At 40.7% G+C, this 24117-nt stretch overlaps 1 protein-coding gene and 1 long non-coding RNA gene across 4 annotated transcripts in view; one reads left to right on the top strand and one right to left on the bottom strand.

Annotated features, from left to right (window-relative positions):
- LOC107218940 (kin of IRRE-like protein 1) overlaps positions 1-24117 on the top strand; it is a 139614-nt gene that overhangs the window by 30063 nt on the left and 85434 nt on the right. The window lies entirely within an intron of this gene.
- LOC107219028 lies at positions 4782-6845 on the bottom strand. Its single transcript, XR_001525580.2, has 3 exons — positions 6722-6845; positions 5697-5746; positions 4782-4964 (listed from the first exon to the last, which is right to left on the bottom strand). It is a non-coding gene; the product is annotated as an uncharacterized LOC107219028 (long non-coding RNA).

Raw genomic sequence — 24117 nt, 5'->3', positions numbered from 1 at the left:
CCACATCCACTGTATAAATTGGCTTTGCAATCTTCGTTGTACGCATACGTGTAGGTATATTTGTACCTATATGTATACGTAACCACGCGGCTGCGTCGTGATCTCGGCGTTAATTCGATTTCTCGCTACACACGCAAAATACACACGTCCATGTACATGTACATGTCGCATGTATTCGTACACCGACGTACATACATATACATATATATATACATATACATCGGAGAATAATATTTTCCTTGGTCCTAAAGCCGCAGCCTCGAGAGTTTCCACGACGATTTAAAGTTTCTCGTTGGGTAATCTCACCCTGGGTCGTGCCTTGGTAAACCTAGAGATTGAAGTGACTGCGCTGCAAAAGGGACGAAAAGGTGGAGGTGGTGGTAGGAGGGGGGGGGGATTCACCCTGCCCGTACTCAGCTCAGCTCCTTACAGGAAAAGATCTAGAGCCTTCTCGCCAGTATACATGTATATTATATACCATGTACTAAAATGAAACTGAAATTTAAACCAATTTCATTTCCGCACCCCCTGTATATAGCAGTACCCGTTTCACGGGACCTTTGCCCTCCCCGCACCCCACTCGTCTAGGTAATATTTTTCGAATTGACCGAGCGTCTGTTATTACTCTGGTTGAACGCAATGAACGCAACGAACGCAACGAACGCAGGTGTAAAGGTTACATCCCTCGTCACCGAGGCGACCTCGAGTTTCCACGAGTTTCCCTCGCCGCCTCTCCCATCGTCCAACTCGGCGGGTGTTTCATCGCCTGAGTAATATTTCCTCGCTACAAATGAATGGTAATTTACTCTGGCGCTCGTTTTAACACCGCGCGCGCACTCGTTCTTGTGTCTATACACGTTATACGCTATACGGTATGTGCAGTGTGCGAACCCTTCCACCCTGCATCCCGCTTCTGTATTTTCTCGACGGGTTATATCACCTACTCGAGTACCATTATACCGCAGACTAGGTGCAGAGTTATTATTCTCGTTCTACCTACTCGTCCACCCTTACGCGCGTTACGTATTATCCAACACAGTGCTTAGATTTCGAACTGATGCCCATGTACGGAGTTACGAACCCTTACGCGTTATTGTAGGTACCTACCGACGTATCGTTTCGTTACAACTTTAATTTTTAACTTGCTCGCGCGGTCCCTGCCATACCAATTAGCTATGATAATCGGACTAAACAGTCGCGTCGACTTGATACACACTCGAACGAACATACGAAGCACGTAAGGTAGGAATAACGTGGAGTAACGATTGTTGCCCCGCAAGGATACAGGCATTGATCTTAATTCTGGTTCCACACGGTGGGGAAAACAAACGTGAATTATAAAGATATTCGAGAATCATCCTTTTACAGAAGCTTTCGTTTGACCTAAATAAAATTTTCAGGGGGTGCCACGGCGGAAAATCGCAAATTATTTTTTTCTGAAACAACCTAATATACATATACATGAAGCTTATAGCAGTGGGTACAGGGTGAGCGTTATTTCGACGTTGGTGCCTGAATTTTTATTTTTTCCTTGTTTTTTTTTTGGGAGGTATAAGGAAAATTTGAGTCAGCTTAAGTTGTCGTTGGCCGACAAACGCGGAACGAAAGGAAGGGAGGTAGGTGGAGGTACAAAAGGTTCAATATCAATTTCCCTTTCTCATCTGGCGTGTATATATTATATAGGTATATATTATAGTGGTTTGCGGTATCGCTGCTCGATGTGAAAAAAGCAAAGTGGAAAACATCCCTGGGTGGCCAGCCGTCCTCGCGTCTGGTCCGCATCCTTCGCTCTCCTCTTCTCCTTCTTCGTTTTCATTCTCGACTTCGTCTTTCTTCTTTTCTTGTTCCTCGATCCTATACCCTTTCCCTTTTCCCTTTTCCCTTTTCCTTTTTCGGAGCACCTTGTAGAGCCGGATTGTTATACGGACGAGTATTTCGCAAACCGCCCCATTGGCGTTGTCAGTGAAGCATGCCGCTGACCCGTGTGGTATCGACCAACGCCAGTGACTCGAGTCCTCGACTGCCTCGACTGCTATTTCCACCCTCGACACTCCCACGCGGGAAACTGACGTATGTATACACGGCCTACAGGATATTTGACCAACTGCAAAAGACCACTGAACGATTCCATGTTTATACCCCCTTGCGTCTCTGTGGCTATACGCAAACATCTGCAACTTACATGCCTACATATTTTCTTCACGTCACGGTATATTTACGACTCTTCGTTTCGTTTTACTTATTTACTCATTTACCTTTTCATTTTCTTCTTGTACCTCTCTCGATAAAACGTTGTTGTTAACGCCTCGCAACTGCGGGTCAAAGGATTCGGTGGGGAGGAATAAAACAATTCATCACATGCCTATCGAAACACATCCCGTGGGCATTGATTGACCGATTGAGGAAGAATATTGAACGTGCGGAGCAAGAGAGACTGAAAGAATCACTCTCGTGCTGAATTGTTTTGAAAAAAGACACAAAAAAAAAAAAAATTGATAAGCGAGTTATTTTATACGTGAAATCTGAGGGTAAAGTCAATTATCGTTGTACCAACTCGCCGAATAGGATCGCGAGATTTACCTGTATAATATTTTCATTTGATCGTAGCTCGGACGCAGCTTGAGAAAGGGAAAAAGAAAATATGCCGCTTCCTATCCTGTATGTATTTATACAATAGGTGTAGTATAAAATTCTCTTTTATCGGGGCTGGAATCCCGCGCGCGATCTGTGCAGAGCCTCGACGAGTCGACGGAAAGAAGGCCGGCCAAGGAATGCAGGGTATGGGGGTGCGGGAAAAACAAGACGTGGCGGGATTTCAAAGCGATATCAAATACGCGGTATAACCGACTCGGCGTATCGTTGGTAATAGAGCTCTGACAACGAATGGAGACGTATTCCCGACGTGTATGCTTCACGTGACTTGGGTTACGCCCTGGCTTCCTTCCAAATCAAACTTTCAAATATTACGAAAAAATAAATCCTTCTCCTACCGCACATCTATATATATATATATATATATATATATATATATATATATATATATATATGTATGTATTTGTGCTTAAATAAATAAATGATGAAAACAAAAAGAAAAATAAAAAAAAAAGGGAAGGAAGCAAGGATATGCACGGTAACTAAAAGAATATAATTCCCCCCTCGGCGATGATCTGCCTCTCTTGAAAATTATACTTGTTTCATCCGAGCGCGTTACAAACATCCCCGAGGCTAGGGCATGCGGGTGTATTTTATACGCAACAAAAATACAACAGCTGGAGGTGAATGGTATTTGAAGAATAATATAATCACGTTTCCCTCGTGGGCGAAAATTCTCGTTATATTTTTAACTCTTTTGCATCATTGCTTTGGATTATATTGTGAAAGATGACGCGTTTACATGTGCTGTGACTGTATTGACGACGACTAGCTGCCTTGCGATAATCGAGGTGCACGGGGGTGAGAATACAAGGTATGCTAAGAAAAAATGCGTCGTTCCTCATAGAGAGAAACCGACCGCCTCGCGTGCGTTTGCAGCTCGCGTTAGTAACTCGAGTCTCGTCGTTCAGGACGAAAACACAATAAACGAATGTTTACCCTTAGCGTGTTACTTAATGTTTATAAAGGGTTTTTTCCCCGTTTGAAACGGCTCGGAACCGTGACACGAAGCCCTAATTACACAACCACCTCTGTAAAACTGTAGTGCTTCGTTATACTTTCGACCGTAGGTACACGATACGCACGCGGTCTTCTCAACCCAGAAATCGTGAATGTTTTTCAATTTTTATTAGCACAGAATTCGATCGGTGTCTGATAACTGCGAGGTTCTTCTCCATTCGGGTTGTGGAATCAGCTTTACGTTTTTCAAAGCTCGCATACCGATCCTGCAGCTGCCGCCAGTCCCAAAAAGGCCCCGCGAGACCCTCGCGAGACGCAACCCTGTAGTCAAGTTGAACATTTCACTTTTTCAGAGGGTTACCAGACCGCTGGGATAGGAAAAGAAACATTTCTATGTGACGGGGGCGCTGTGGAGCTGAGGAAAACCGAGGTTACCTATACATGCATACGTATGGTACGGGAATGGCTTTTTCCCTTTCTTTCGAGCGTCTCGAGTACATATGCGAGCAATGGTTTACCGCCGGTTACCTTCGAGTACGGGAGAAACTTTCGGAAGCGAAACAAGACTTTGGTGTGTTTTTTTTTTTTGGGCTTTTCACCCAATTTTTAACCCCCTGCCCACGTCGCGATGCCGTAAGAAAAAGAAATTGGCACTTTCTGATATTAGGCTTGTAGGTACTTTTGAGTTCTCGTAATGGCAGGCGAAGAAATTGAGCACGAAAAATCCTAAAACATGTCGTACGTGTGCGAGACATTTTCTGGAGTGAAAGTGTGGTTGACCGAAGAAATTAATTTACCGTGAATAAAAAACTAAGCTCTTCCTTGAATCGTAAGAGCCTTTGATAGATTTTCCCACTTGTGATATGTACCTTATTCGATTACAAAATAATTATGTGGATATCGAATCGAGATTTAGCAGTTAAACCTAGAGGAAGAATGAGATCAGGTAAGAAATCGAGAACCAAGTTTAAACGAAGATCATCGTCGGAAATGGAGATGATTTTTGAGATGCCGTATGGATTTCTGTGGCCACAAAAACGGCGATAGGCTGACGGAGCTTAAGATAATCGAAAATTGCGTACCATTTGTAGCATAAAAAAATTTTAGCGAGACGGTAATAACCGGTTATCGATGCCGTGTATGGTGAGGTTGGAAATGACGTTGAGGTGTATAGACAGTGAATATTTATTCGTTATCAATAATAAATGACGCGAGTAAGCAAAAAATTTCAACAAAAACACACATTATATTCTAAGGTATCCTGGCCTGGGTGATATGTCATCGTTGGAAAGTTTTCATTTCCTCGACGTTTCCGGTTGTCTTTGGGTTTGATGTGAGACCAGAAGTCCCAGCTGAAACATCACACCATCTTTAGTTTGAATAACTGGTGCCTATCCACACACCTGCGTCTCTGTTTATCAGTGCTGATAACATCCTAGACAAACAAACATGAAACTCGCCTGTCGAGTTTCCATAATTTTTGTCATGCATACGTTACATACGTTTAATTTCGAAATTCTCCTACACGTGCATAGCTAAGAGCACAAACAGACACTACTTGAAAAAGTTTTTATTACGCTGTACGGGCACACCAATTCCTTCACGTTCGAAAATATAATATGGTGATTTTCGGGCATCTGGTTTGTCCTTACAAACTGTTGTTAGATGCTAAACAGTTTTTGATCAAGTGCTGATGAGATGAATAACCAAAGCGATAAAAGGCATTGTAAAAGAAAAAATGCTTTGAACATAAGCTTGCAATATTCCGCATGCAATGCATACGGAAATCTAAAGTAAAATATAAGAATAACTTGAAACGAAATTATAAAAGTTGTCAGTATGTAAAAAGATAATATCGATCCATGGAATTGAATGGGTGATGCAAAACGAGGCTAATATTCGGGAGCGTTAGGCATCGAGGATGTGATGACAAAGCACTTTTCACAATAGTCAAAGTGCCCGAAAGATCGCGAAGAAAAATTGTTAAACTAAGAACGGTTGACTTTCACCCGCGTAACAGATGTAAGAAGACAAAATTACAACATGAGCAAAAAGAGTTAGGGATTGAAGTCGGCTTAACTCACCGTTGGACTACTCATTCGATCCATCACCTTCCATCCACCCGTCCTCAACACTGAAATGACGTCAAAAATCAAACTGTTAAGGGAATAATATCAGCCAGATTTAAATAGGGGTAACTTTAACTTCAGGCGACCATACCAGCGGGATTTACCATAAAAAAAAGAACGAAAAAAATTTCCGTATTACCTTAGAACTTGCTCTTTTATGTGTAAGAAATTAAAAATTATTCGATAAATTTTACTATGAAAGCGAAATTATTAAAAAAAGTCATTAAGCTGGTAGACTACCCTCTTAATAATTTTCAACGTACAAGAAGCCTCGATTTCCTTGATATTGAAAGCTCTCGGGGTCCACTCGAGTAATTAGTTTACAATAAAACTTAGCAGCGGACCATTATTTCATTTTTCAATTGAAATACAGAGCGTTGCGATTTGCGGAGAATTAAATGATCAATTAGATTATTCATATTTTGCTGCATTAGCTACCAGGAATAATAGAGTTACGTGAGTTCGAACGGAGAAAAACTATCTATTAAAAAGTTGGAAAACCGATATTCAAAATCATGCGTGGACTTGGCACACTTTTTGAAGAATTCACAAGGCTCTTTGCGACGAAGCATTCCAAATCATATCACTCAGCGGCCATTTTCTTAAAAATTATTTTATGTTAGCAAACGGAGGAGAAATTAATTGAAGTTCGAAAATGCTGTACCGAACATGTTTCATCGTTTTTCTTTTGTTTTTTTAATTCTTATTGGAATGCATAATATAATTGAAAAAATACAGTTCACCACAAATACACAGTAAAAAGCACTAAGTTGTAAAAACTAATGGTAAAACATTTCTTCAATCGACGCTACGTGATTTTTCAGTAACTACTGTTCATTGGTTGAAAAAAAAAAACAGGAAAAAAATACGGGTCTGGTGAAATTTGATCTTGTTTTACCAGTTCAATTTTCATGAAAATCATTTACTCTAGGTGCGTGTCCTCTTAGTGTCAAGATAAAATTAAATTGGATATTACTTACAGTTGAAGGAATGAATCACGCATTTTATCCGTGTTTAGCTGTCCCAGAACCAGGGAGAGGATAGCCAGACATACCAAGAACATGATCAATTTCCCCATGTCTGTTTTCGGAGTTTGATTCGGAACTGATGTCGATGACCGTGGTTTTTATACTCCTACCTTCGTAGTGGCGTGTGCAGAAACGAGACGTGCGTAAAGACATATTTGACAAGCGACGGACATAGTCAAATATTGCCTGTCGATACGTTTGCCGATGAATTTTACAATTCGACAGTATTTAAACAGCATTGGTGTCAATCATTTTTGAAATATTAAAATTCTCTAATCGTTGAATTGCGTATCACAAGAAATTTCCCTACCTTGGACCTCGTTTGACCTTAGAAATTTAATCTTTTCCACGTGCAACGCAACGCGAATATCACAATCCCATCATATTATTTTTGGTACGGAAGTTTCTCATGATTGAGTTTGCTGAAACTAAATTTTGAAACTAAATGGCTCAATTTAAAAAAATCTACCGCAAAACGTGGCTCAAAATCTTGAATCGTAAATTGAATGTTGAAAAAATTGCTTATTCTCATGGTTATGGACTTTTCGATTACAAATATTGCCTTTGGATTTTGAACACTAAGGTGGCTGACCACAAATGTTTATTATTTAAACGCCTCGAAGCCGCAAAACCGTCCTCAATTCAAAATATTGTAGAATATATTGATGTATTTTAGATCTTTTCAAAAATATGTTTTTGTTCTGTAAGTGGTTTCAAAATTTTTAAAATTCTATTTTATATTGGCGATGAAGGACGCGTGGGGGGTCATCGAAAAACATGTTTCGATCACATTTTCAAAAATGCTTCACAATTTATCTGAATATTATTCAGTGCATCAGACGGGTCTGCGGTTCTGATAATTTCGTAGGGGATAAAAATAACTCAACAACTATGAATACGTGATACAGAGTTAAAAAAAACATCGGCAACCAAAGTTTGCACTCGTTTCTACTGACAGTGTTTTGCATATCTTTGTTAGCCAAGCAAATACGTCACGTAGCTAATATTTTTAGCAATCAGTCACGCGTAATGAAATTGGTGACGAATGTAGATCCTTATCATAACAAGATGATGGTCAACAACTGTCACGAAGATCGGAACAGATTGCAATTGGGATTGATCAAATATTGAAACAAGTGAAATGTATACCCAGTAATTTAAGTCGGCCTTTGCCGACTAACGGGGAAAAAACGTCCTAAAAACGAACTGAAACATCGTCACGACGATCGACTGCGGCTGTAACATATATTCGAGCCACGATGAAACTAAAAATTATTTTGAGTGTGCCGTTGTAAAAACAAATGTGAAAGTGAAATAACGAATTGAAAAAAGCTTAAGGAAAGATAAAATGAAAGGAAAAAACACTTCAATTCCTCTCTCAACGCAATCCGGTTAGCATTGCAAATTTCAGTACAAGGTTTCTGTGCAGGGTGCAGCAACTCTCGGGTTGAATGCTCTCCTTCTCTTCCTCTCTCTCTCTCTCCCTCTCCTATCCATTTAATTATCCATCTTCTCTTCCCTCTCTGTACCCTACGGCCAAAGTGTGAGAAGAGTCGAGGGTTTTGCGGGGGTTTGGCGCAACGCCGCAGCCGGCCAACCTGGCTGCTGGTTTTCTCGCATTTCTTGTATTAGGCAAATTTTATCTAGCAGTTAATAAATTATACCTTGGAGAGTGAGGCTGCTGCTCCGCCGGCCGCGTTCCACGTTTTTCGCTCCGCGTACATTCGCGCAGGTTATTTTTTGTCGTTGTTTCTTTTTCTCTTCATTTCGTCTCTATTCTTTTTTTTTTTATCTTTTCTTTTTCTATTTTTCATTCGTTACCGTGTCCCATCGCTGCCTGATTCTCGCAACTGCATGCGTGCATGTATCCGTACGTATGTATTGCAGGTATAAAATGTACGTACGTCGAGTCAGACTTTACAATGATGCATACGAGCGTCTGTCACGGCAGGTCGAAAACTTTGTTCCGGAAGTTGCTGCACCGTTGCAGCTGCGTACGTGTAATACTATTCGGTCCAATATATTCTGCAAACCGATCGTACTCATTCATGGCTTATGGAATTTATCCGAAGAGAAGAAGCAAGAGAGAGAGAGAGAGAAAGGAAGGAAACGAGGGTAGAATTCAGACTTAGTCGCCCCGATATTTCTTGTTTTACGTTTTTTAAATTCTTAAATCGCCGCAGGACTCGGCGTTCTATAATCATTAATATTAATGGGAAGGTGAAAGCGATAACGATAACGATAACGATAAAAGGGTGAAAGTTGGCCGCTGCAACCAGCAGTACCCCAATTTTTTCCCAGCCCATCACGATGTGTATAATAATACCCATTTCTTCAACTATATTGCCGAATTACTCGTTCCACACACATTATACCCCTGCAAGAATAATTAATTATACACCACAATGAGATGAGATTTGTACCCTGAATACGTATATATATCGTAACAATTTCAAAAAATTCCTCACTATTGTTACGAGGGTATATAATACGATATCATAATCATGGCAGGCGCTGCATATACATATATACATACATACATACTATACACACACACACACACGCATATATATATATATATATATATGTATGTATATATGTATGTATTATATACATAACGGCAGAGACATTCGAACCTGCAGGCGAGCTGTATTGTATACTGCTCCTATTTAATATTAATGAATAAATTATTGCGGTATTGTATTTAATTAATTAATTATTCAGACGTGTATTATATACAGGCGGGACAACACTCGTCTCGCGTGTAACTAGCGTAGCGTTTTTGCAATCATTCCTCATTTATTTATAAATTCAGTTTCCGGGTGTATATGTGTACATATAATTGCCCCCCTCCTCCCACCAGCACACGCGAGGTGCAGGTATGCTATAATCGGACGTGACGTCACGTCCCTGTGTTATTTTATATATCGCGTGCCGTTTGAGAGAGACGAGAGCTCGCTGTATGAAAGATATACAGACGCGTACCTTTAATAGACCTAGTTTAGGAAAATAAAAGGAGAGCGATAATAAAGAGAAGACATTTTTTTTCTCGCAGACCTTCTCACCACCGATTTTTCTTTTATGATGTAACATGTATATACATATATATATATATATAGATATATGTATAACGCATCGCCTATCGCCTTTTTTTTGATACCGCGAGGTCGACTTATGGGCGTTAAATTGCACCTCAACGATTCCGGCTTCAGTGTTCATATCCCGCCGGGGCATTTCTGACCACTTTTTACCATCCAAGTATTCAGCCCCGTTTACGCCTCGTCGTTTACGTCGTACGTCGAACGGCGATCAATCTTGTCAGAGTCGCTTCTGACGTCATTTATTTCCCTTTTCCTTTGCCTTCTTTTTTTTTTATTTATTCTTCTTCCCTTGAATTCTTTTTTTTTTTTTTCCTCTCGCTATCCTATATCTTTTATCATAAATCCAAGATGACGGCTGATTTCACGTTGCATGGCATTTTCTTTTTTCTTGTTATTATAGATCTACAGCTGCCATGCAATTAGCTTGAGGGTTTTCTCATACACGCCTTTATTTGCATCATCACTGTCCGCGGTGTCACGTTTTTTCATGTCTGGGTATAGTAGGGTGATTTAAAAAAAAGTTTTTCTATCACTCCTATTCCCTCAAATGTTATTGTTTGACAGAAAAAAGTCCTCTCAAAAGATGAGACCTCTAGCTCAAGTTTAACAGGACGCTCTTTTAATTTTTATTTCATACTCATTTGATATAGAAAAATATCACTTTTCGTTGAACGTTAAAATACTCTTAAGCTGTTCAATATTTTTCAAATTTATGCATAAATCTTTGAAGCTGATTCTTCAAACTTTTCAAACTTCTATAACAAAGTGCGGTTAAAGTGTGACCTGTTAGATCTGAGCTAGAGAGCGCATCTTTTGCGAAGATTTTTTTTTTATCAAACACTAAAATTCGAGGGAGTAACAGGCATTTAAAAAAAATTCTTTTCAATAAGGAGGAAAAGGTCCTGTGACTACTTTTTGATCGATACCACTTTTTTTTCTATCTATTATTTTTTAACAGCATTGCAGATTTCGTTTTTTGTTTGACATAAGCTGCAATCAGAGAGCGCATTGACAAGGGTTGATACAATTGTCAAATTTTGTTGAAAATCAAATTTCCAGGAGCATAAGGCAATCTTTCTTTCCACTTAGTCTGTAGTTGACAATATTCAATTCAAATTTTTTTGCCATATACCCAGACAAGATCGTGTCAATCGGTTAACTGAAAAAAATACTTCTATTTTCTATGTACGTTCAAGCTCGTTAATTTCTCGGTTTCCACAGCGCTATTTGCGTACAGCACGTATATGCATACAGCGTTATAAAATTTTTACAATGTACGTTTAAATTAAGTGGGAATTTGAAACGCGAGCTTGCAGTTTGTATCAAATTATGCGTTTACATACGCGGGGGGTAAGAATGAATAATTTGGCAACACCTTGACGTGTATATGTATATGTTATATAATATTATATGACTAATGAAGAATTTCCCAGCGACAAAATTTCACCTTGACAAATAACAGGCTTACTTACATTTTACAAGGCCTGAAATACCTGCTGCTTGTAAAATATATTACGAGTATATATGCAGCGGGTACAAGTATAAAAGGATCCTGAAAAATGTTGGCAAATTTTTCTTTTTTTTTTTCCTCCTTTCCCAAACATTCTACCCGAGCGTTAAGATGTAAGCATGATCAAAGCAAATTTGCGCGAACGTTTTATCGTTATTAACACGTTTGAATTCACAAAAATCCCCGGCATTATTGTCGCTGTGATATTATTATAATTCTACAGGATTTGGTTCGACGCGACAGAGACTCAGATTTATGTTTTCACGTGCAAGCTTGTCGCCGATTGCGGCGCGGCTAAACGGTCCGAATTCCTTCCCACCTACAGCTAGCGGTGGAAAAAAGTATAAAGGGGATGTAAAAACGAGAAAATAAACGAGGCAAGAAGCAGAAGGGATTTATACCTTTACACTGAGCTACGCCAAGAGAGATTCGTGCACCCGGCAGCTCTCGCTTTCGCAAGTCCATTGTGCATGCAAGCTCTCCTCGATACGAGGCGGCCCTCCGTATATCCGCCGAGGGATTCAACCCTCCCTGGCAGGGCATTGAGGAACGGCATAACAGCTATTTGATTGGCGGAACCGGCAGGAATTGATTCGATTATACTATTGTGTGTATACTTAGTTTCGATCATCCTTTGAACCGTACTAGCTTACGGCACTGCGAATTTTGAACACTGATCAGATCGCAAATCACAGCAGCTGATTCGGTGGATCGAAACGATCTCGCGTCGGAATATCATCGGCCGGGATTACGTGGCGTTACAAGGGTTGAGTGGCTTTTTAGTATTCTTTCGAACTTGCAACACTGAGAGAAATTTTTAGTTTCGGTTACCGGTCGGTCCTTAACTATTTTCGTTTCTTACCAGAATCGAAAAATATAGTTCTAGGTACAAAATGAAAATTAGTTTTCTAGCTGTTACCGGAAAGTCTAGTATCCGTTACTATTCTTTCTCATTACGATCGATGTTGCTATATTTTCTTGTAACCGTTGCGAAAATTTAATATTTGTGCAACAATAAATTGCTGTTCAAGCCTTATTTAACGAAAAAAGTACAGTAAACCGAAGAAACTGATTTTGCGTTACAATTACCAAAAAAGGATCGACAATACCGCAAAATGGTTACGCGTACCTCGTTTTTCGTAATTCCAACAATATTCGAACTATCACAAATGAAATTTTTCTCAGTGAAGTACAGAATTCATAGGCCAACCCCACTCTCAATGTATGTACATAAATATTTGTATACATACACAGTTATATGTCGCATACCAATGGGCGTAGCGGTCAAGGATCAGACGAAAAGTTTCTCGTTCCTGGAATTCGTTTGATGGAAAGGAGCCAGTTGTGTGAGAAATGGAATGAAAAAACGTGTGAAAAAATAAAAAAGTAAAAGAAGAAGAAGCTAAAGTGATAAAGTTTGCGCACTGGAGTGACAAATTTTTTTATTTATTTTTTTCACGTTTTTCTCATCTCTTTTTGGGGTTTCTTTCCTTTTGGCATTTCCCGCTCTCTCGCTCGTTATTTCTTTTTCAGGTCTTCTTCGTCTTCTTCTTCTTCTTCTTCCTCTTCTTCTTATTCTTCTAACCTTCTCTTCTGAAATATTCTTTTTGCGGGGCGTCGCCTGGCGTCGAGTTTCGCTGGTAATTTTTATTTATGGGTTCGACCCGCCCGCTTCGTTCTCTCGACTTCCTCCACGGTTCTCTCGATTCTGCGCAGTATTGCTACATGCGAGACTCGTTCGTTTCCTCGCTTGGTTCAGCAGGCCAAACCCGTCGGGTAAAGTTTTTGAGTCACAGATACCGTCGCTTGTGAGACATTTTCCCAGGGTGAAACCGCGCACTTCAGCCTACTTGAACTTCCCTTACCGGGAAAGCCGAAGTGCGGTGCGAATAGCCGTGAAGGGGATTGAAAAATTCTTTAACTAGGTCCGTATATCACTATGTAGTACCTACATACACGTACACATGTACATATATATTTGAGTATATTTGAGTATATATATATATATATATATATATATATATATATATATACACATATACATATACATAAATATATACCATATTGATCGGTGATTTCGTTGAAAATTGCTTGTTGCTGGGAAGTTTTCTCATCGCTGCCGGGTAGGTACACAGACCATGATTCAAGCCTCGCGGAGGGTGATTCGAAATATTAATGTCGCGAGTTGATCATATTTTAGCACGAGCGTCCGCCGTAAACTCAACCCTCGAATGTTATTATGAAAATTGTGTTAAAAACTAGGTGCGTAATTTGTATACGTATACCGGCTATATCAGAGATGAATTCTGTTACGTAAAAGTTAGCCTTTTTATATTCTGCACTGTACCTCTCAACTTTTCACTTTTCATTATACATTACCTACATTTTCGTGATGAGACGTCGTCCTTATTAATACGTAGGCGCGGAGACTTTTTTTTCTTTGCTCGATGGACGCTTGTACGGGATTTTTGCGTCGGTGTAAAGTCTTTCAACATATGTACAGGTAGTAGTTATTTTTTTTTTTCCTTACGTCTTGACTATTTTCTCTAATACCGCTTGCGTTTGCGATTCTTTTTTCATTGTTCTTGATTTATTTGCGGACAGATTTGTCGGCAGTACGGTCCGTGCCTCTAAAATGGCGTTGGTTTTTTTTTTTTTTACCCCAGAGGATATGTACGTGATGTGCAGGAAATCTCCCAAAAAGAAAAAAAAAAAAAAAAAACTTGCCGAGTTTCTTCTTTATTGTCGCTATATTCGTCTGGTACGTTTTTGTTTTATCTTGTCATATTCTTTACCATCAGACAAAAAGCCTCGCTGGTCGTTAGGAGCTATAAGTGCAGGGGGAGGCGAGCAAGGAAGAAAGTAACTCGGAAGAGAACAAGAGAAAAAAGAAAGAGAATGAAAAAATTGGGGTTAAATTGAAAAATCGAAAGAGCTGCTGAACGCCGATTATTTTCGATATCAGTAAAGGCGTTGAATTTTATTGCCGAATTCAATAGGTATTATCAGTCCTGATATTATGATCTCGAGTCAATTTTTGATAAAAATTGGGGGTGTTGAGTACGTCGACGCCTCGTCTCGCCCCTTGTTGGGGGGAAGAAAGAAGGCGCGGAGTCGCTAAACTTCGTTCACCGCTGAAATTGAAAATGTTCCTAAAGGCGGTGGAGCAATGATCGAGGTATCGGCGCGATTGCCGTTGTAGTTCGCGCGTATTAAATTCTATCGCGGGGATCTCGTTTTGCGAGGTAACAATTTTTTAAGAATAAAGCCACGCGTACTTGCTGTAAAAGGAAACTCTCTGATCTTTGCACGATGTGTCCTGGCACGATTTCAAAATCATTCGAAATCGGCGATGTAAATGAAAAGTTTGAAATTGAACTTTCGATTTGCCGGATTTTTTTGTCTCTTGGCATCAGCGGCCAAGTCAAAAATAAAATACGAGAGAAGTTTGTGTTCCCGAAACACCCCGAAGATGCCGACAGATATAAAGTAGTTGTTACCAGCTACTTCTCCGTTTCCTGTTTGTACGCTGTTAATTGATTGGCTAACCTTTTCTTTGCCGTTTCTGAAGTAGGAAAAAGTTTCAACCCGGGCCGTTTCAGCCCGCGGCGAAACTCTGCAGTTTGCCAAGATCGCGAGAACTTTTGAAATTTAAGATACGTCGCTATCGATTCTTCTGCAGGGAATATTCCGTAAAAGGGATAGATCGTTTGATTCAGTATCGCAGTTAACGATTTTGAAAATGAAAATTTATCAATTTCACGAAGATACCGTGAGAAGAAGCTTCAGAAATTTTGATATCGATCACGCATGACTGTTTCAAAAATTGTTCCAGACAAAGTTCTGAGAAAAACAAATTTTTATCGAAAGGAATTTAACGGTATTTTTGCTTTAGTAGATTAGGTACTTATAGAATTCGCTGAGTACCTATTCGAGAATCGAAAATATCTCTTCACCTTCCCAGACGACTCGCAGTGATTCGGGTAAGTATACAAGGTATACCAACGTCACACATAGAGGTCCTGAATCCTGCCGGAGGCTAAAATCCCCGAACAATGCCTAGGACGCGACGATACATGAAAGTAGAGAAAACTCAGTTCACTGCTTTGAGGGCGGTGATAACGCCGAGCGAGAGAATGGTCAATGGCCTGTGGAATTACTAGCGGAGGCTTCGGAATTGTCAGGGGGTAATTTTCCACCGAGGGACCAAACACAGACGTGCTTTTTCCAACTTTAACCAATAAAAAGCTTTACTTCGACGGGGATGGTATTTTATTCATTTCTTGCATTTATTTTCTTCCGTTCCTTTTTTTTTTTTTTTTTAATCATTAAACTTTTTCTCGTTGGTCGACGAATGATTTTTATTGATTTTTTTCCCTTCAATCGCGACAATACACCTCTACAAATTATCTCGACGTTTCTTTGGCGAAAAGAGCTGGAGCTACGTTTATCAAGAACTAATTGCTGCCAGAGCCGGAGTTAATTAGGCCATTCTAACTAATGCGAACATCCCAAACAGTAATTGCGACGCGTATAAACAGTCCCAAGTCAGGAAATAATACACCGACACAATACGCAGGTTTGAATTGACAACAACGTGTTCGCGAGGAGGGACTCGGGCCATTTCGCATTACATGTACATAGGTACCTGTATTATAATTATTTCAGCTGCACGAGGGCCAGAGTGGGAAAATATGTGCGAGACGTCAAGTGTCTCGGATATAATACACAGATACGGTATAAGTAGGCACAATGCGCGCATAGAAAGTCCGTAAAATGTGGTGAGAAATGAAGAGACCACCTCTGTGTAAATCTCTCTGTCTTTCTACCTCCTCCTACCACCCGCACCTTTGTCGAAGACAAAAGTATCGTTTAGCCGCCGGTGTTCTTTCCTCCGACACCCACGTATGTGCATACATACATACGTACGTACGTATGGTGTATACCCTGTATATACCTACTCACAGTAACTGACGCGTGTACTCTCCGAATTACAATGCCCCTTTTCATAGTGCGTAGCGGTTTTAAAACGACAAATTTCCTACCGGATGCCCTCGCGATTATGATTAATGCTTCGATCGTCAGAGGCGCTCTCAACGTTCCAACGAAGCTTTAGCCTATTCACCTCGTCCGTACAGCTTTCACATATGTACTTCGACTCGGGAATGTTAGGGGATGAAAAGGAGGAGGGTGGAGGGGAAAAGCGTATTTTTACCTCGAGACGCGTGGAGAGCGAGAGGAAAATTCTATCGGAGTCACTGTAATAGCGAACTTAGCCTTGCTTCGACCTCTGGGAAATAACTGCGGCAAAGCTGTGATACGTGTCTAACGTATAAGAAACGTATATTATTGTAACATTGAATTTCTTCGACCCTTAAAGCTATATTGCGAAATAAAGCCACTTATATTATAGCCGGCAGACATTTTTTCTCCAACGGTAAGAGTAACCTGAATGCCCGTGAGAACTGGATGCATTATGTTCGCGTATCAAGGCAATAATTTTTGCGTCTTTGCTGGAATATTGTCGATATGTTACTTTTCGCTGTACGAAATATTGTCTCAAATTATACAGGATTTTTATCACAAGTCTATCAGAGGTGCCATATCTTTCTTCCCATTCGAATGATGGCATGTATATTAGGGTGGTCCTTAAAAAGGTCATTTTTCAATTTCGACTGTCTCACCTCCAAATCAGTTCCAAATAATTCAAAAATAATTTCTTAAATTTTTCAGAACTTTATCTCGACTCTGACCCGTGACCCACAGAGGGTTGATTTCCCTGTGCGACCCTTTTCAAAGGAACAATGAATATACCAAATGGTCGATTACGAATCTGGACCCGAAATTTTGAAATTGAAAGTAGCAGATCCAATATGGCAATAAATACCAAGTGACTTTTGGGATGTTTGTCCTCTAAATTGGTTCCGTTATTTTGAATTTAAAACTTTCGTGTTCAGATTCGTTATCAGCGCTCAAAGAAGCCTTTCGATACCAAATTTCATCGGAATCCGTTCGATAGATTTATTGTTCTCTCGAAACGGGTTAAATGGGAAAATCAACCCTCTGGTAACACGAGTTAGAGTAGAGATAAGAATCTGAAAAAATTAAGGAAGTATTTTTGAATTATTTGAAACTCATTTGTGGGGGTGAGACAGTCGAAGTTCAAAAATAACCTTTCTAAGAACCACCCTAATGTATATTCGTACTATTAAATGTTGTGCAAAATGTCGAAGCCAGTAGGAATTTTCGCGCCACTTTTGACTGCTGATTCTGCAAAGACAAGAGCGATAGATCAAACGGCGTGATTAATGTTTGTTTACACGAGGTTTGGAAAAATCGTTACGGGCAAAAAAGACGTTCTCGGAACGGTATAAAACTGTCTATACGTATATAATATGATATAGGCGTATCGCGGGATACGTTACAAAGTGCGTCCAATCGAGGTAAAGGAAAAGTTGTTCCATTATTTTACGAGCCACCGTGTAGGTCGGGGTGACGCGACGAGGCGGCGTTTCGTCGGTTCATCTTTTTGACCCACTTCCGGCTCGTCTCACCTCATCTTCGGAGTGATTCAATTTCGGCCGGTGCACCTGCACTCGCTTCCTGTCCACCCCTTTGACGGCGACTTTTCCCACAGACGTTTCCCTCCCCTCCCCCTCCCCCTCTCTCCTTTTCCATCCTTCTCTCTTTCAGGGGAGGTCTCATCGATCTTGGTAATTGCACCGGTCACTCCAATATTGGAAGATGAATCGAATGCGGGTACGCAATTTTTCCCGCCGAGCTGAGAATGCTTCGATTTTTTCCAAATCCGAGATTCGATGTGCTCACCCCATCCACCCCTGTTCGGGTCAGCATAGCTGGTTATGACGGTCTGTTCGAGCGTGACGGACGCCGACCTCGACGCTTCGGGGCACCCTCGGGAAATCAAAAAATATGCCTATACAGTGGTTTTCACGGGTGGTACGGCGCGCCGGATCAACTTGCAGTTTCCTGTTCTTTCGACAATACTTTTTTCCGATACCTATTTTTACCTTCTTTCAACGTCCAAGGTTCGAATTTCGTTTGCAGTGTACATAATCGATGAAACGATCGTCGAATCGCATCTAATTCGTTGCGCAGTAGCGGTTATTATTGTGCATAATTTGATCGCATTGATTGTCAAATAGGTTACAAAATGTCGAGTCTATTTCGTGTAATTTAATGCCTCGCGTGCTGCCGATGCAATTACATTCGTAATTGTATAATACTGTCATGTCAAACTTGTTTACGTTGAACGTCATACGTCGAATATTTCTAACTTTGTCATTCATTCTTCGTCGGTTTTATTATTGCCTAGCTGCCTGTGTTGTTTCGTGTCGAGATCTCAAGATCGTTACGGGAACCCGATGAGGGCCGAATTCACCATTCCGATACGTTTGATACGAATGTTTGAAAATTTTCACACGAGTAGGTGCGTTTTTTATTTCTCGTAACACTCTTTCTTGTACTCGGAGCAACAGACTGCATTCGAAGAGTCTGCAATATACGTAAATAATTCGTGGAAAGACATACGACGTAGATATAATATTGATATCCAAGTAACATACTTTGTTGTATTTACTTGTTTTTTTTTTTTTTTCTCTCACCATTGCCAGTGACAACAGTTAAACGTATTTCCATTACTCGTGATTTTGTTACGAAGCCACTTCTCATCGTATAAGATGAAAAGGAAAACAAAAATCATTCACCTAACTGTATAATTCTAGTGCGTAAATCTGTCACGTTTTTTCTCCCGGCTTATATTTGAGAGAAAAAAAAAACAAAATAGAAAAAAGATCATGATTATGAAAAACGAACGAGAGGAAGAAGGTACGAAGGGCAAAACTCGAGGTCAAAAATTGGTTACACTAGATACAATTTTTTCCGCGACGAGGCCGTCTCAAGGATTCGCGATATATGTATACAGTTACCTGAAAAATAAACCCTGTGTAAGTCCAAAGTGTCTCGACGTACGGTCCTCTAAAAACACATAGAATAGAAGAGAAACGAGTCGCGTGCAGAAGAGCCAAGCTCCGATAGATCGAAAGAAAATACAAGAAATTACCACAATTTACGTAGCTAAGCCATCGCTCGAACATCCCGCAACCCCTCGGCTCTTACTCGAACCCTTTTTCTCTCCGGTTTTCCGTCAAGCTCGCATGTTCTCGGAATCGGAATGAACACTCAATATCTTTCCATGCAGACCCGTTTCCCTCTTTTCTTCTTTCTTCTTTCTCCTTTCTTCCTTGGCTTACCCACTTCGCCGTTCCTACTATACCCGCCCCCTGAGCCGTTTGAAAAACATGAAATTCACATTTTTATATGCCAGTCACGTTATGCCTCGCTCCGTTTACGGGCGAAAGCGTGCAGCCCGCCTCTCGTCCCGTCGAGCCTCAAGACCTGATCTATCTTGCTCGATGATACTCAGGCTCCTTCTATTCGAGAATACGGACGGATATTAGAAGTCGTCAGCTCACTTACTATACGCCTATCGCGGGACGCAACCTTCGCCTGCCCGTCAGATAAGTGCCCGATACATATGTAAATGTCGACGATACTTTTTTCACACGAGCAGGCATCTCTGTAAGCCGACGTTTTAATACTTCTCTTTCGGGTTCGGGAGTCGGTCGGATTGTTTAATTTTCAAACACGCAGAAATCGGTTTCATGGAACTTCCAAATTTGTATAGGAGGTAGAAATATAGAGAAGTCAAAATTATAATAATTTTATATTTTTACTTGCTATATTCACATTCATTTTGATGTTTCGATTTTTTTATAAGTCAGACCTTTCTACATTTTGACTTTTCTACAATTTGCTTTTCCATCTTTTGTAAGTTGGATGGTCGGTCTTTTGAAAATTCGATATCGCGACCCTTTTATCCTGTGGCGATTTCACTTTTGGACCCCCCAGCCTATTCCTGCCGATAAATTGAATTTCACCTTGATTTCTGCTCCACCTCAGTGAATAAGATTTAAAAGATGGTGGAGACTTTGTATAACGCATGTAAGCCGTAAGATATTCCGTAAAGATTCGGTGTTGATATTTTTTCGAGAGTACATTTTGAATAAAAAAAATTATCCACGCAGCAGGGAAATTACTCTTCGGGAATTTTGAAAAGGAAGGCGAATACAGAATTAGAGATAAACGAAAAATGGCTTGACGACAATTTTCTAAACAAGCCACGAAACGTTTTACGTATAATATACTTATACCTACAGATACGTAGGTCTGAGGTCTGGCTTTCTCCGACAAGTGGGCAAGTTTTTCCTTCCTCGTATTTCTCTCTCTCTCACTCTCGCTCTCTCTCGGCCTCTACCCCTGGGAACTTTTTTATGCGTAGATACTCAGTTTCCCAGATTTCGACGTCAGTAAAAAAAAATCTTCTCTGATATTTTCCAAGGCCAGTCATTTCATGAAAGATGCGCGCATATTTCTGTTCCTCAACTCTGTATTTAGGTGAAGACAAACGAGATCACGAGTTGTGACGAACAATCGAACATATTCTGTACAATATTTTCAGCTTAATTTACTTCATTCACATGCTCGGTCCAATTATTCATCATATCACTGTTACGATTACGCGAAAATATTTCTTTTGTCATTAATAAAATTCTTGTGGTTCGTACGATTCTCGGAGGATTACATACATCTCGCAGCAATTCGTTAGACGCGTCAGCCGTGATATCGGCTTCTTATTCGTCCGGAACCCAACGTCCGGGTCATCGAATTCTGATTCTGCATGTGAGCGTGTCTCTCGTGTCTTGCGCCCATTAAACCCCTTCGTTGGTTCGTTCTTGTGCGGCTGACACGCGCCTTGTTTCGTACACATGTAAAGCGGAACGTAACCAAGAAAGGTGTGTTTTCGCGGTGAGCTCACGCCATCCGGAATCGGGGGGTCAAAGCACGCCAAGCCTCGGCAGCTAGGTCTTGAGGGTGGCTTTCGCGTTTCGCCGAAGGTGTAACCTTGCCGTTAAGGGAGACCCGGGGGGGCGTGTCGTAGTCGTAGATCATCGATACAAGGAAGGGCGCTCGTCAAACGATTAGGAACACCGAATAGTCACCCTCGAAATTATACCTCGATACTTCCGTCGCTTTGGTCCTCTTTCGCATTCACGAGTGTATTTTGAAATTTGCAGTTCTATACGATACATTCGTCGGCTTGGATCCGAGAGTTTTTATCACATTAGTTTATAGTCCAATATGCTCTGTGCCGACTTTTACACTTTGCACACTTTGAAACGGAAGAATTATACAATCTGTTGATATTGTTGGTAATCTGAAACGTCAGTTAGAAGCGGATGGTTTTCAGCGTGCAGACGAGCCAGTGTTTGTGCATAATTGAAATTTATAGCTGTGATTATTATATGGGTAGGTTGAAAAGACATACGATAGCTTTTTCACTTGTTCTTAATTATAGCGAGATTCACAGTCTGAGATAACTCGGTAGTGCGATGGAAGAAAAGTGGAAAGAAAAAGCCGAGTAAACAAATAAATAAATTTGAAACGGTCATAAAACCGGAGAATCCATTCTATATATCCATCGGTGTTCCAAGGATCTACGGAAAAAGTTGTACCTCGTTAAACCCGAACCTAAATTTTCTTTTTTCTCGCAACTTGTTCGGTAGATTCTTGAGAAAAATAATACTAAAGAAAGTAAGAATCGGGAAACGAATGCGAAACTGTTTTTTTTTTTTTTTATCGTATAATTAAAATTTTCTTTCAGTCGTACAGTTCCTTTCGCAGTTTAAACTCTGGCTGAAATCAATCTATTCTTGAAGTACAAGCGGTGATCGTAAAAAGTGATATCAGTTTTATTTGTCGCTATAGAATTATAGACGTACAGACGTCATGTTTATGTAAATTGAAGAGGCCCCGAACTCAGGACTCGATTCGAAGAAGTTGACGGTCTTCTTAAAGTGCACATGCGTAGCTATCGATTACATCATTTTACGTCCCCAATACAACAGCCAAGCAGAAGTTTCAACACGCGGAAGCATGCAGGGGAAGCTCAGCAGTCGAGCTTATCGCGACATTTGGGGGTCTTCACGTTGCCCGGTCTGCATTCGGTAGAAACGAGAGAGAAAGAGAGGCGAACGTGTGCGGCGAACGTGGTAAATTTGTGGTTTCCTTTTGTAATCGTAACGGATTTGTAGGTTGGCTCGCGCTGCGTTGCCGCCCCCAAAAACGACGAGGGTCAAAATCCTCCCAGCGTAATCATTTGTCGGCCGTATTTGCATAAACTTTACATTACGTGTAATAATGTTATACCTACATGAATACACGGGCATACATATTTTATGTGCAAGTTCGTTAGCTAGTCGTGGTGAGGAAAAATTGGAGTAAAAGTTGCAGTGTATTTTTGAAAAAATTTGAGACTCTGTAGAGCGATGATAGGTTTATTTTTTATTTTTTTTTTTTGTCATTTTCATTTTTTTCACAAATATTCGCACCTCCAAGATCGTCTCTCAGAAGCTTCGCGGGCGTTTATCTCGAAACTACGTAACCAGCAGACGATAAGGCGCTTCGGATATAAATCGCAACTTCAAGGAGACGACATTTTCGCCTTCCCAGCGATAACTTGCTACGCGCTACGCGGCCGCGCGACAGGAGTCATTTTTTTCGAAATTAACGAACCGAAAACTTGACGACAGGCATGAAGATAGCCTTTCATCATGCTGCTTTTCCTCTATCCTTATCTCTGTATCTCTATCTAGTTTGTAATTTTTTATTCCGTTTTGTTTACTCCCTTTTTTTTTCACCCTCTTTGCGTTTCTGTTCCTTATCTCGTCTCGGATTTACCAACCTTTCCCGTGCCTCACGCTCTCACATTCCTATTGTTCCCACACGCCGCCTATTATCTCTATACATAATTCATGTTTCAACAAATTATCAAAGTTCATTTTTTCATTTCGCCCACCTGTTTAATTTCCGTCATGCTTATCGTATTATCGCCATATTTAGAGTAATAAAACATGTACCTATCGCCTGATATAAATACTAACCGATTTAGCCAAGCTTGCAAATATGAACGAAAACTCTGAAGAATTTGACAACTGTGGATAATGGTATAAAAATCGAGCGCCAGTTATTAGAAATCTAATATCGTGTACAGGTGTCTTGTAACCTAGCTTTACAATCGATAACTCCTGAATTAATGACTATTCTGATCTGTATCATGAAAGAAGTGGAAAATTTTCAAGTGCGAAAGTGTCCAAAGACGCAGGGATAAACATGTTTTGAGGCATAAGTAGGTAGTGGCGGCAGCTGGGGAGGGGGGCGGGTGTAGTGGCAGATGTCCCAGGGGGTGCCACTTTGGCACGTCGGAGCGGCTAATTAATGACAGGAAGAGGAGTAGGCTGTTTGCCTGTTTCTGTCGGTAACAATTCGCGTGACAATTCACAAGGGGAGGCTGGAGATATTACGCTCGCCACGCTTCACGCACGATTGCAGCTGCATACAGAGATACGGGTGCAGCGTAAACTTGTTCGCGTCGATGGCGCAAATTCGGGCAAGTCGGGGTGCAGGAGTTGGCCAACCTCGGGTTTTGACGGATTACCACTCCGGCCCTCGACGTTCTATATAATAACTTTATTGTCATCACTCGCGGTATAATTAATAATATCGGGCAATTATCGGGCGTCGAAACGCCGCGTAAACACCTCGCGGTCCCGACCAAATCGGCAAATAACGGCCCATTAGGCAGCGGGAGAAAATTT

Source organism: Neodiprion lecontei, chromosome 6, assembly GCF_021901455.1.
Source record: "Neodiprion lecontei isolate iyNeoLeco1 chromosome 6, iyNeoLeco1.1, whole genome shotgun sequence".
NCBI classification, from domain to species: domain Eukaryota; kingdom Metazoa; phylum Arthropoda; class Insecta; order Hymenoptera; family Diprionidae; genus Neodiprion; species Neodiprion lecontei.
The sequence above is the reverse complement of the archived record's forward strand: the minus strand, read 5'-3'. Positions and strand labels throughout refer to the sequence as shown.